The sequence below is a fragment of the Arachis duranensis genome, chromosome 4 (genome assembly GCF_000817695.3).
Source record: "Arachis duranensis cultivar V14167 chromosome 4, aradu.V14167.gnm2.J7QH, whole genome shotgun sequence".
Classification (NCBI taxonomy): Eukaryota; Viridiplantae; Streptophyta; class Magnoliopsida; order Fabales; family Fabaceae; genus Arachis; species Arachis duranensis.
In genome coordinates this window covers 46,024,809-46,036,368 of record NC_029775.3, presented here as the reverse complement: position 1 = coordinate 46,036,368, position 11,560 = coordinate 46,024,809, and positions in this window count along the sequence as shown.

The window sequence follows — 11,560 nt, the reverse complement described above, 5'->3', positions numbered from 1 at the left end:
CTGTATTGAGCCTTCTGTAGTCAATACACATGCGCCACCCTGTAACTGTTCTTGTAGGAACCAGTTCATTCTTTTCATTATGAACCACTGTCATGCCTCCCTTTTTGGGGACAACTTGGACAGGGCTCACCCAGGGGCTATCAGAAATAGGATAAATAATCCCAACCTCTAGTAACTTAGTGACCTCTTTCTGCACCACCTCCTTCATAGCTGGATTTAGCCGCCTCTGTGGTTGAACTACTGGCTTGGCATTATCTTCCAATAGGATCTTGTGCATGCATCTTGCTGGGCTAATGCCCTTAAGATCACTTATGGACCACCCAAGAGCTGTCTTGTGTGTTTTTAGCACTTGAATTAGTGCTTCCTCTTCTTGTGAGTTTAAAGCAGAGCTTATGATCACTGGAAAAGTGTCACTTTCTCCCAGAAATGCATACTTCAGGGATGGTGGTAGTGGCTTGAGCTCGAGTTTTGGAGGCTTATCCTCTTCCTGAGGAATTTTCAGAGGTTCGTTTATTTCCTCTGGTTCCTCCAGGTCAGGCTGAACATCTTTAAAGACATCCTCTAGCTCTGATTCGAGACTCTCAGTCATATTGATCTCTTCCACCAAAGAGTCAATAATATTAGCGCTCATGCAGTCATTTGATGTGTCTGGATGCTGCAAAGCTTTGACAGCATTCAACTTGAACTCTTCCTCATTGACTCTCAGGGTCACTTCCCCGTTTTGTACATCAATGAGAGTTCGTCCAGTTGCTAGGAAGGGTCTTCCTAGGATGAGAGTTGCACTCTTGTGCTCCTCCATTTCCAGCACTACAAAGTCAGTTGGAAAGGCAAATGGCCCAACCTTGACAATCATGTCCTCAATTATGCCTGATGGGTATTTAATGGAGCCATCAGTAAGTTGGAGACATATCCGGGTTGGTTTGACTTCTTCAGTTAACCCAAGCTTTCTGATAGTGGATGCAGGTATTAAGTTGATACTTGCTCCAAGGTCACATAGGGCTGTCTTGGTAAAAGCACCTTCTAATGTGCATGGTATCATAAAGCTTCCTGGATCTTGAAGCTTCTCTGGTAAGCTTTTCAGAATGACTGCACTGCATTCTTCAGTGAGAAACACATTTTCAGTTTCTCTCCAATCCTTCTTATGACTTAAAATCTCTTTCATGAACTTAGCATAAGAAGGTATTTGCTCAAGTGCCTCTGCAAACGGAATCTTTATTTCAAGAGTCCTTAGATAGTCTACAAAGCGGGCAAATTGTTTATCTTGTTCTGCTTGGCGGAGTTTCTGAGGATAAGGCATTCTGGCTTTATATTCTTCAACCTTAGATGCTGCAGGTTTATTCCCTACAGAGGTGGCTGGAGAAGCCTTCTTAGAGGGGTTACTATCAGCACTCTCAGGTGTCTGATTCCTCATTGGCGTTTGAACGCCAGGAATGGGTGAGGAATGGGCGTTTAACGCCAACTTTTCCCCCCTTACTGGCGTTTGAACGCCAGGACTCGGCAAGGAATGGGCGTTTAACGCCTACTTTCCCCCGTTTTTTTGCATTTGAACGCCAGGGGTATTCCTCTCTGGGCTCTTACTGTCCTCAGAGGGATTTTGGGCAGTGGTTTGGTTATCCTTTGTCAGTTGTTCCTTTCTTAGCTTTTTGCTACTTTGAGCAATGTTATTCAATATCTTCCCACTCCTTAGTTGAACTGCTTGAAATTCTTCTGTTATCTGTTTAGATAACTGCTGTTTTGTCTGATTCAACTGTGATTCTATATTCTTGTTAGCAATTTTGGTTTCTTGGAGAATCTCTTTAAACTCTGCTAACTGTTTTGTCATCAGGAGTAATTGCTGATTAAGCTCAATAATCTGTTCTTGAGGATTGTGATCAGTAGTTACTGCCATAGCTTCTTCTTTTGTAGAGGATTCACTGCTTGAGTATAGATGTTGATTTCTAGCAACAGTATCTATGAGCTCTTGAGCTTCTTCAATCGTTTTCCTCATATGTATAGATCCTTCAGCTGAGTGGTCTAGAGACATATGAGCTTTTTCTGTAAGCCCATAGTAGAAGATGTCTAACTGTACCTACTCTGAAAACATTTCAAAGGGGCATTTTCTTAGCATACCTCTGTACCTCTCCCAGGCATTATAAAGAGATTCATTATCCTCTTGTTTAAAGCCTTGGATGTCCAGCCTTAGCTGTGTCATCCTTTTTGGAGGGTAAAATTGATTCAAGAATTTGTCTGATAACTGTCTCCATGTTTTTATGCTTGCCGTGGGTTGGTTATTCAACCACCTCTTAGCTTAATCTTTTATAGCAAATGGAAACAGTAATAATCGGTAGACATCCTGATCCACCTCCTTATCACGTACTGTATCAGCAATTTGTAAGAACTGTGCCAGAAACTCAGTAGGTTCTTCCTGTGGAAGACCAGAATACTGGCAATTTTGCTGCACCATGATAATGAGTTGAGGGTTTAGCTCAAAACTGCTTGCTTTAATGGGAGGTATACAGATGCTACTCCCATATGCAGCTATAATGGGGTTAGCATATGACCCCAGACTCCTTCTGGACTGCTCAATTCCACTTAGGTCCATGATGAAGAAAGGGAGATGATATGGATTGCAAGTAAAGTAAAAAAAAAATTTCGTTTTTAATTAAAGATGACCGAAAATAATAAAATAAATGGGAGAGAAAATAGAATAAAATTTCGAAAACTAAAGGAAAATAAAATCAAAGCAAATTGAAAACTAAATCAATTAATTAATTAAAAAGACTTTGGAATTAGCAATTAAGAAGATATGATTGAAAATTATTTTGAAAAAGATTTGATTTTTGAAATGAGGAGAGAGAAAAACAACAAGATGACACCAAACTTAAAAATTTTTAGAAAATCAAACACAAATTTTCGAAAATTTTAAAGGAAAACACAAAGAAGACACCAAACTTAGAACCCTTAAAGATCAAGAAAGGACTAAGAACATGCAAATTCGAAAAATTAAAAGAAAACAAAAACATGCAATTGACACCAAACTTAAAATATGAAACTAAACTCAAATAAAGGACTCTAAACCATAAAAAATAAAACAGTCCTAATCTAAGCAACAAGATAAACCATCAGTTGTCCAAACTCGAACAATCCCCGGCAACGGCACCAAAAACTTGGTGCATGAAATTGCAATCACACTTTTGCAATTCCGCACAACTAACCAGCAAGTGCACTGGGTCATTCAAGTAATACCTTACGTGAGTAAGGGTCGATCCCACGGAGATTGTTGGCTTGAAGCAAGCTATGGTTATCTTGTAACTCTTAGTCAGGATATCAATAATTCTAAGGTTTAATTGTGAAAAGTAAAAGAACATGAAATAAGTACTTGTTTTGCAGTAATGGAGAACAGGTTGAGGTTTTGGAGATGCTCTATCTTCTGAATCTCTGCATTCCTATTGTCTTCTTCTTCAGGCACGCAAGGCTCCATCCATGGCAAGTTGTATGTAGAGTTTCACCGTTGTCAATGGCTACCTCCCATCCTCTCAGTGAAAATGTTCAACGTGCTCTGTCACAGCATGGCTAATCATCTGTCGGTTCTCAATCAAGTTGGAATAGAATCCAGTGATTCTTTTGTGTCTGTCACTAACGCCCAGCCTTTAGGAGTTTGAAGCTCGTCACAGTCATTCAATCCTTGAATCCTACTCAGAATACCACAGACAAGGTTTAGACCTTCCGGATTCTCTTGAATGCTGCCATCAATTCTAGATTATACCACGAAGATTCTGATTAAGGAATCCAAGAGATATTCACTCAATCTAAAGTAGAACAGAGGTGGTTGTCAGGCACATGTTCATAAACGAGAATGATGATGAGTGTCATGGATCATCACATTCATCAAGTCGAGGAACAAGTGATATCTTAGAATAGAAGCAAGCGTGATTGAATGAAAAATAGTAGTAATTGCATTAATCTATCAAGACACAGCAGAGCTCCTCACCCCCAACCATGGGGTTTAGAGACTCATGCCATAGACGATACAATAGGAAACGTGTAATGTGTCATAAGATCCAGATACAATGTCAAAATATCCTATTTATAGTGAACTAGTAACCTAGGCTATACAAAAATGAGTAAATGACGTAAAAATCCACTTCTGGGGTCCACTTGGTGTATGCTTGGGTTGAGCATTGAAGCTTTCATGTGTAGAGACTTTTCCTGGAGTTAAACGCCAGCTTTTGTGCCAGTTTGGGCGTTTAACTCCAATTTTTGTGCCAGTTCCGGCATTAAACGCCGGGAATTCTGAAGCTGATTTGCAACGCCAGTTTGGGACATCAAATCTCGGGCAAAGTATGGACTATTACAAATTGCTGGAAAGCCCAGGATGTCTACTTTCGAACGCAATTGAGAGCGTGCTAATTAGGCTTCTGTAGCTCCAGAAAATCCACTTCGAGTGCAGGGAGGTCAGAATCCAACAGCATCTGTAGTCCTTTTTCAGCCTCTGAATCAAATTTTTGCTCAGGTCCCTCAATTTCAGCCAAAAATTACCTAAAATCATAGAAAAACACACAAACTCATAGTAAAGCCCAGAAAAGTGAATTTTAAATGAAAACTAATAAAAACATACTAAAAACTAACTAAAATGTACTAAAAACATACTAAAAATAGTGCTAAAAAGCGTATAAATTATCCGCTCATCAGCTAAAAAGAAATTTAAAAGATATGATTCAGACATTAAACCTTTCTCAACAGAAAAGGCAACACACTTGAAATGTTGAATCAAATCATTAATTGTTAGCAAGTATTTTTGAAAATGGAAAGGAATTGATTTTGAAAATATATGATTGAAAAGATATGATTTGAAAAAGATTTGATTTTGAAAAATTATGAAAACTTGAAAAAAAATTGAATTAAAAACAGAATCTTCCTTCTTGTGCCATCCTGGCGTTAAATGCCCAGAATGGTATCCATTTTGGCGTTTAACGCCCAAAACTCTACCCTTTTGGGCGTTAAACGCCCAGCCAGGCACCCTGGCTGGCGTTTAAATGCCAGTTTTCCTTTCTCACTTGGCGTTTTGAATGCCCAGCTTTTTCTATGTAATTCCTCTGCTGAATGTTCTGAATCTTCAATTCTCTGTATTATTGACTTGAAAAGACACAAATTAAAAGTTTTTTGGATTTTTAATGATGAGGAATAATCAAAATGCAGCTAAAATCAAATAAACAATGCATGCAAGACACTAAACTTAGAAGTTTGTATACTGCTGACACTAACAAATTGAGAATGCATATGAGAAACAACAAAACACACAAAATAAGATAATTTAAAGATCAGAGCAAGTAAATCATCACGAACAACTTGAAGATCAATGAAGACAATGAATTCGAAAAATGCAAGAAGAACAGAAACATGCAATTGACACCAAACTTAAATTGAGACACTAGACTCAAACAAGAAACATAAAATATTTTTTTAATTTTTATGACTTTGTAATTTTTTTGGATTTTTTGAAAATTATATGGAAAAGAAAATAAAGAGATTCAAAATTTTTAATAAGAATTCCAGGAATCATGCAATGTTAGTCTAAAGCTTTAGTCTAAAGGAATTAGACATGGCTAGCCAAGCTTTAGCAGAACATTACATTCAAGAGCTAAATTGATGAGAATCAATTAGCTTTGGTGATGATAAAAACATCACCTTGAAACTCTAGAATTCATTCTTAAAAATGCTGAAGAAAAAATACCTAATCTAAGCAACAAGATGAACCGTCAGTTGTCCAAACTCAAACAATCCCCGGCAACGGCGCCAAAAACTTGGTGCACAAAATTGTGATCATCAATGGCGCCATCAACATGGCATGCTCAATTGCAATCTCAACTCTTTATCACAACTTCGCACAACTAACCAGCAAGTGCACTGGGTCGTCCAAGTAATAAACCTTACGCGAGTAAGGGTCGATCCCACGGAGATTGTTGGTATGAAGCAAGCTATGGTCATCTTGTAAACCTCACTCAGGCGGATTCAAATGGTTATGGAGGATTAATGATTAAAATATAAATGAAACATAAAATAAAGATAGATATACTTATGTAATTCATTGGTGAGAATTTCAGATAAGCGTATGGAGATGCTTTGTCCCTTCCGTCTCTCTGCTTTCCAACTGTCTTCATCCAATCCTTCTTACTCCTTTTCATGGCAAGCTGTATGTTGGGCATCACCGTTGTCAATGGCTACAGTCCCGTCCTCTCAGTGAAAATGTTCAACGCGCTCTGTCACAGCACGGCTAATCATCTGTCAGTTCTCAATCAGGTTGGAATAGAATCCAGTGATTCTTTTGCGTCTGTCACTAACGCCCATCCTTCAGGAGTTTGAAGCTCGTCACAGTCATTCAATCCTCGAATCCTACTCAGAATACCACAGACAAGGTTTAGACCTTCCGGATTCTCTTGAATGCCGCCATCAATTCTAGCTTATACCACGAAAATTCTGATTAAGGAATCCAAGAGATAAACATTCAAGCTTTGTTTGCTTGTAGAACGGAAGTGGTTGTCAGGCACGCGTTCATAAGTGAGAATGATGATGAGCGTCACATAATCATCGCATTCATCATGTTCTTGGGTGCGAATGAATATCTTAGAACAAGAATGAGCTGAATTAAATAGAAGAACAATAGTAATTGCATTAACGTGATAATAGTGATCTATGGTGTGTAGAAACTCCACCGTTGAAAATACATAAGAACAAGGTCTAGGCATGGCCGAATGGCCAGCCTCCCATAATCTAAGAACTAGACGTCCAAAGATGATCCTCAGATCTAAAGTGATCAAAAGATTCCAGGATGTAAAATACAATAGTAAAAGGTCCTATTTATAGATAACTAGTAGCTTAGGGTTTACAAAAATGAGTAAATGACATAAAAATCCACTTCTGGGCCCACTTGGTGTGTGCTTGGGCTGAGCATTGAAGCTTTCATGTGTAGAGACTTTTCCTGGAGTTAAACGCCAACTTTTGTGCCAGTTTGGGCGTTTAACTCCAATTCTTGTGCCAGTTCTGGCGTTTAACGCCGGGCAGTCTTGAGCTGATTTGGAACGCCAGTTTGGGCCATCAAATCTCAGGCAAAGTATGGACTATTGTATATTTCTGGAAAGCCCAGGATGTCTACTTTCCAACGCAATTGAGAGCGCGCCAATTGGATTTCTGTAGCTCCAGAAAATCTACTTCGAGTGCATGGAGGTCAGAATCCAACAGCAAATGCAGTCCTTTTCAGCCTCTGAATTGGATTTTTACTCACGTCCCTCAATTTCTGCCAGAAAATACCTGAAATCACAGAAAAACACACAAACTCGTAGTAAAGTCCAGAAAAGTGAATTTTAAATAAAAACTAATAAAAATATAATAAAAACTAACTAAAACATACTAAAAACATACTAAAAACAATGCCAAAAAGCGTATAAATTATCCGCTCATCAGTCCCACAAGGAAAAGAAGAGACACACCAATTTGCAGTGAATAAGAGTTTCCCAGATGGGCATTTGATGATGATCCAAGTAGCCCCTTGGTTTGCAGACATAGCTAACTTCAAGGCCATTGAGGAGTTACCCACCAACATCAACAAGCACATGAAAAGGAAATTGATCAATGATTCTAAACACTACATCTGGGATGAACCTTACTTGTTCAAGAAGAGTGTTGATGGGATCTTAAGGAGATGTATTTCACAAGATGAAGGGCAAAAGGTATTGTGGCAATGCCACGGATCTACATATGGTGGCCACTTTAGTGGAGAAAGAACAGCGGAAAAGGTGCTCCAATTTGGATTCTATTGGCCAACAATATTCAAGGATGCTAAGGAATTGGTGTCAAGGTGTAATGAATGCCAAAGAGCTGGGAACCTACCCAAGAAAAATGAGATGCCACAACAATTCATACTAGAACTTGAACTATTTGACATATGGAGAATTGACTTCATGGGTCCATTCCCCACCTCATACGCAAATAAGTACATTCTAGTGGCAGTGGACTATGTCTCTAAGTGGGTAGAGGCTATTGTAACCCCAACAAATGACAATGGGGTGGTAATGAGCTTCTTTAGGAGAAACATCTTCAGCCAGTTTGGAGTTCCTAGAGCCCTCATTAGTGATGGAGGGACACACTTTTACAACAGACCATCGGAGACATTACTTTTGAGATATGGGGTGAAGCATAAGGTTGCAACACCTTACAACCTCAAACAAGCGGGTAGGCTGAGATATCAAACGGAGAGTTAAAACGGATCCTAGATAAAATTGTGGGAGCTTCAAGAAAGGACTGGTCAAAGAGACTGGATGACGCTCTTTGGGCATATAGGACAGCCTTCAAAACACCAATAGGTATGACCCCATATCAGTTGGTGTACGGAAAGGCATGTCATCTACCCCTTGAGCTTGAACACAATGCCTTTTCGGCACTCAAGATACTAAACTTTGAGGGTACTGCTGCTGGGGAGAAAAGGATCTTGCAGTTGCAAGAATTAGAAGAGCTTAGATCTCAAGCATATGAAAATGCCACAATCTATAAGGAAAAAGATAAGAGATGGCATGATCAAAATATAGCAAAGAGATAGTTTGAGGAAGGTCAAAATGTGCTACTATTCAACTCAATACTCAAATTCTTCCCAGGAAAACTTAAGTCTCGATGGTTAGGACCTTTTACTGTCCTTAAGGCATCCCCATATGGTCATGTAGAGCTCATGGAGGACAAAATTCAGAGAACTTTCACTGTCAATGGCCATAGGCTCAAACATTACTTGGGAGGCTCTTTGGAGGAGTAGAGAGTGAGCTACAAGCTCAACTAAAGATGGAGAGTGTCAAGCTAATGATAGTAAAAAAGCGCTAGTTGGGAGGCACCCCAACACTTTATATCCTTATCAATTACTGCTTTCTTAGAAGTAGCTTAAAATTGTCAATTTAGGTAGTTTAAGTTTTAGTTTAACAATTGTGTTTCATTGCCTTCTAGAAGTAGATTGTAGGTGGTAGATTAGGAAGTCTAATGTCAGTTCTGGTAGTTAGGAGACCCTTACATTCTGTTTTCTTCTATTCTGGAAATGCAATTTGATGAATACATTTACTAATGATGAGTGATTGGGCTGAGAACTAGTTAAAAGGCTAAGTTTGGTGTGGCCACTTACCCACTTAATCTAGGCTTACAACAATTTGGATAAATTAATTTTGAAGTGTAAGCCCAGAAATTAAGTTTGGTGTGGCCACCACCATACAAAGATCACCTAAGCAAGCCCAATACTGCTCAATTTGAAAACATTTAGTATAATGGTGAGAACATGAACGTGTTTTAATTATGTTCAGAAGAGGTTAAAAGCAAAAGGATATGAAAGGATTGGAATTATTTTACCCTTTATGAACACATTAAAAACCCAATGATGAACCCAATTTATTATGATGCAATGGGATTAAGTTTGGTGTTCCAAGGGACATTCATCAGTTGCAAATTCATTCACTCATATTAACAAGGAATATGGAGGATTCTTTTGTTATTACTGATGGGGTTTCAGTTTTATTTTCAGGAGAGAGAAAGGGGCCCACATGATTGATAGCTGATGAGCGGATAATTTATACGCTTTTTGGCACTATTTTTAGGTAGTTTTTTAGTAAGTTCAAGCTACTTTTAGGGATTTTTTCATTAGTTTTTATGCTAAATTCACATTTCTGGACTTTACTATGAGTTTGTGTGTTTTTCTGTGATTTCAGGTAATTTCTGGCTGAAATTGAGGGACCTGAGCAAAACTCTGAGAAGGAGGCTAACAAAGGACTGCTGATGCTGTTGGAATCTGACCTCCCTTCACTCGAAATGGATTTTCTGGAGCTACAGAACTCCAAATGGCGTTGGAAAGTAGACATCCAGAGCTTTCCAGCAATATATTATAGTCCATACTTTATTCGGGAATTGACGACGTAAAGTGGCGCTCAACGCCAAGTACATGCTGATGTCTGGAGTCAAACGCCAGAAACACGTCACGACCCGGAGTTGAACGCCCAAAACATGCTATAACTCGGCGTTCAACTCCAATAAAAGCCTCAGCTCGTGGATAGACCAAGCTCAGCCCAAACATACACCAAGTGGGCCCCAGAAGTGGATTTATGCATCAATTACTTACTCATGTAAACCCTAGTAGCTAGTTTATTATAAATAGGATTTTTTACTAGTGTATTAGACATCTCTGGACGCCTAGTCCTTAGACCATGGAGGCTGGCCATTCGGCCATGCCTGAACCTTTCACTTATGTATTTTCAACGGTGGAGTTTCTACACACCATAGATTAAGGGTGTCTCTTTTATTCTTATTCCAAGATATACGTTGCACTTTAACTTGATGAATGTGATGATCCGTGACACTCATCATCATTCTCACCTATGAATGCACGTGACTGACAACCACTTCCGTTCTACCTTAGGCCGGGTGCATATCTGTTAGATTCCCCAACAGAATCTTCGTGGTATAAGCTAGATAGATGGCGGCATTCATGGGAATCCGGAAAGTCTAACCTTGTCTGTGGTATTCCGAGTAGGATTCCAAGAATTCAGAAAGTCTAACCTTGTCCATGGTATTCCGAGTAGGATTCCGGGATTGAATGACTGTGACGAGCTTCAAACTCCTGAAGGCTGGGCGTTAGTGACAGACGCAAAAGAATCAAGGGATTCTATTCCAACCTGATTGAGAATCGATAGATGATTAGCTGTGCTGTGACAGAGCATAGGACCATTTTCACTGAGAGGATGGGATGTAGCCATTGACAACGGTGATGCCCTACATTCAGCTTGCCATGGAAAGGAGTAAGAAGAAACTGGATGAATGTAATAAGAAAGTAGAGATTCAAGAGGAGCACAGCATCTCCATACGCCTATCTGAAATTCCCACTGTTGATTTACATAAGTATTTCTATCCTATTTTATTTTCTCTTTATTATTTATTTTTGAACCTATCATAAACCATTTAATCTGCCTTACTGAGATTTACAAGGTGACCATAGCTTGCTTCATACCAACAATCTCTGTGGGATCGACCCTTACTCACGTAAGGTATTACTTGGATGACCCAGTACACTTGCTGGTTAAGTTGAACGGAGTTGTGACCGCACATAGTTGTGAACCATGGTATTGGCATCATGTTTTTGGCGCCATTTCCAGGGAAAGAAAAAGCAATGAATTTTACAAAATACAAAGAGAACAAATGAATCACAATTTCGTTCACCAAGTTTTTGGCGCTGTTGCCGGGGATTGTTCGAGTATGGACAACTGACGGTTCATCTTGTTGCTCAGATTAGGTAATTTTCTTTTCAAAAACTTTTCAAAAATCTTTTTCAAAATTTTTCTTTTCTTTTTCGTTTTTCCAAACTTTATTTTCGAAAAAAAATTAATAAAAATCCAAAAAAAATCATAAATAAAAAAAATCAAAAATATTTTGTGTTTCTTGTTTGAATCTTGAGTCAACTTTTAAGTTTGGTGTCAATTACATGCTTTAAAAATTTTTCTTGCATTTTTCGAAAATTCATGCATTCATGGTGTTCTTCATGATCTTCAAGTTGTTCTTGGTAAGT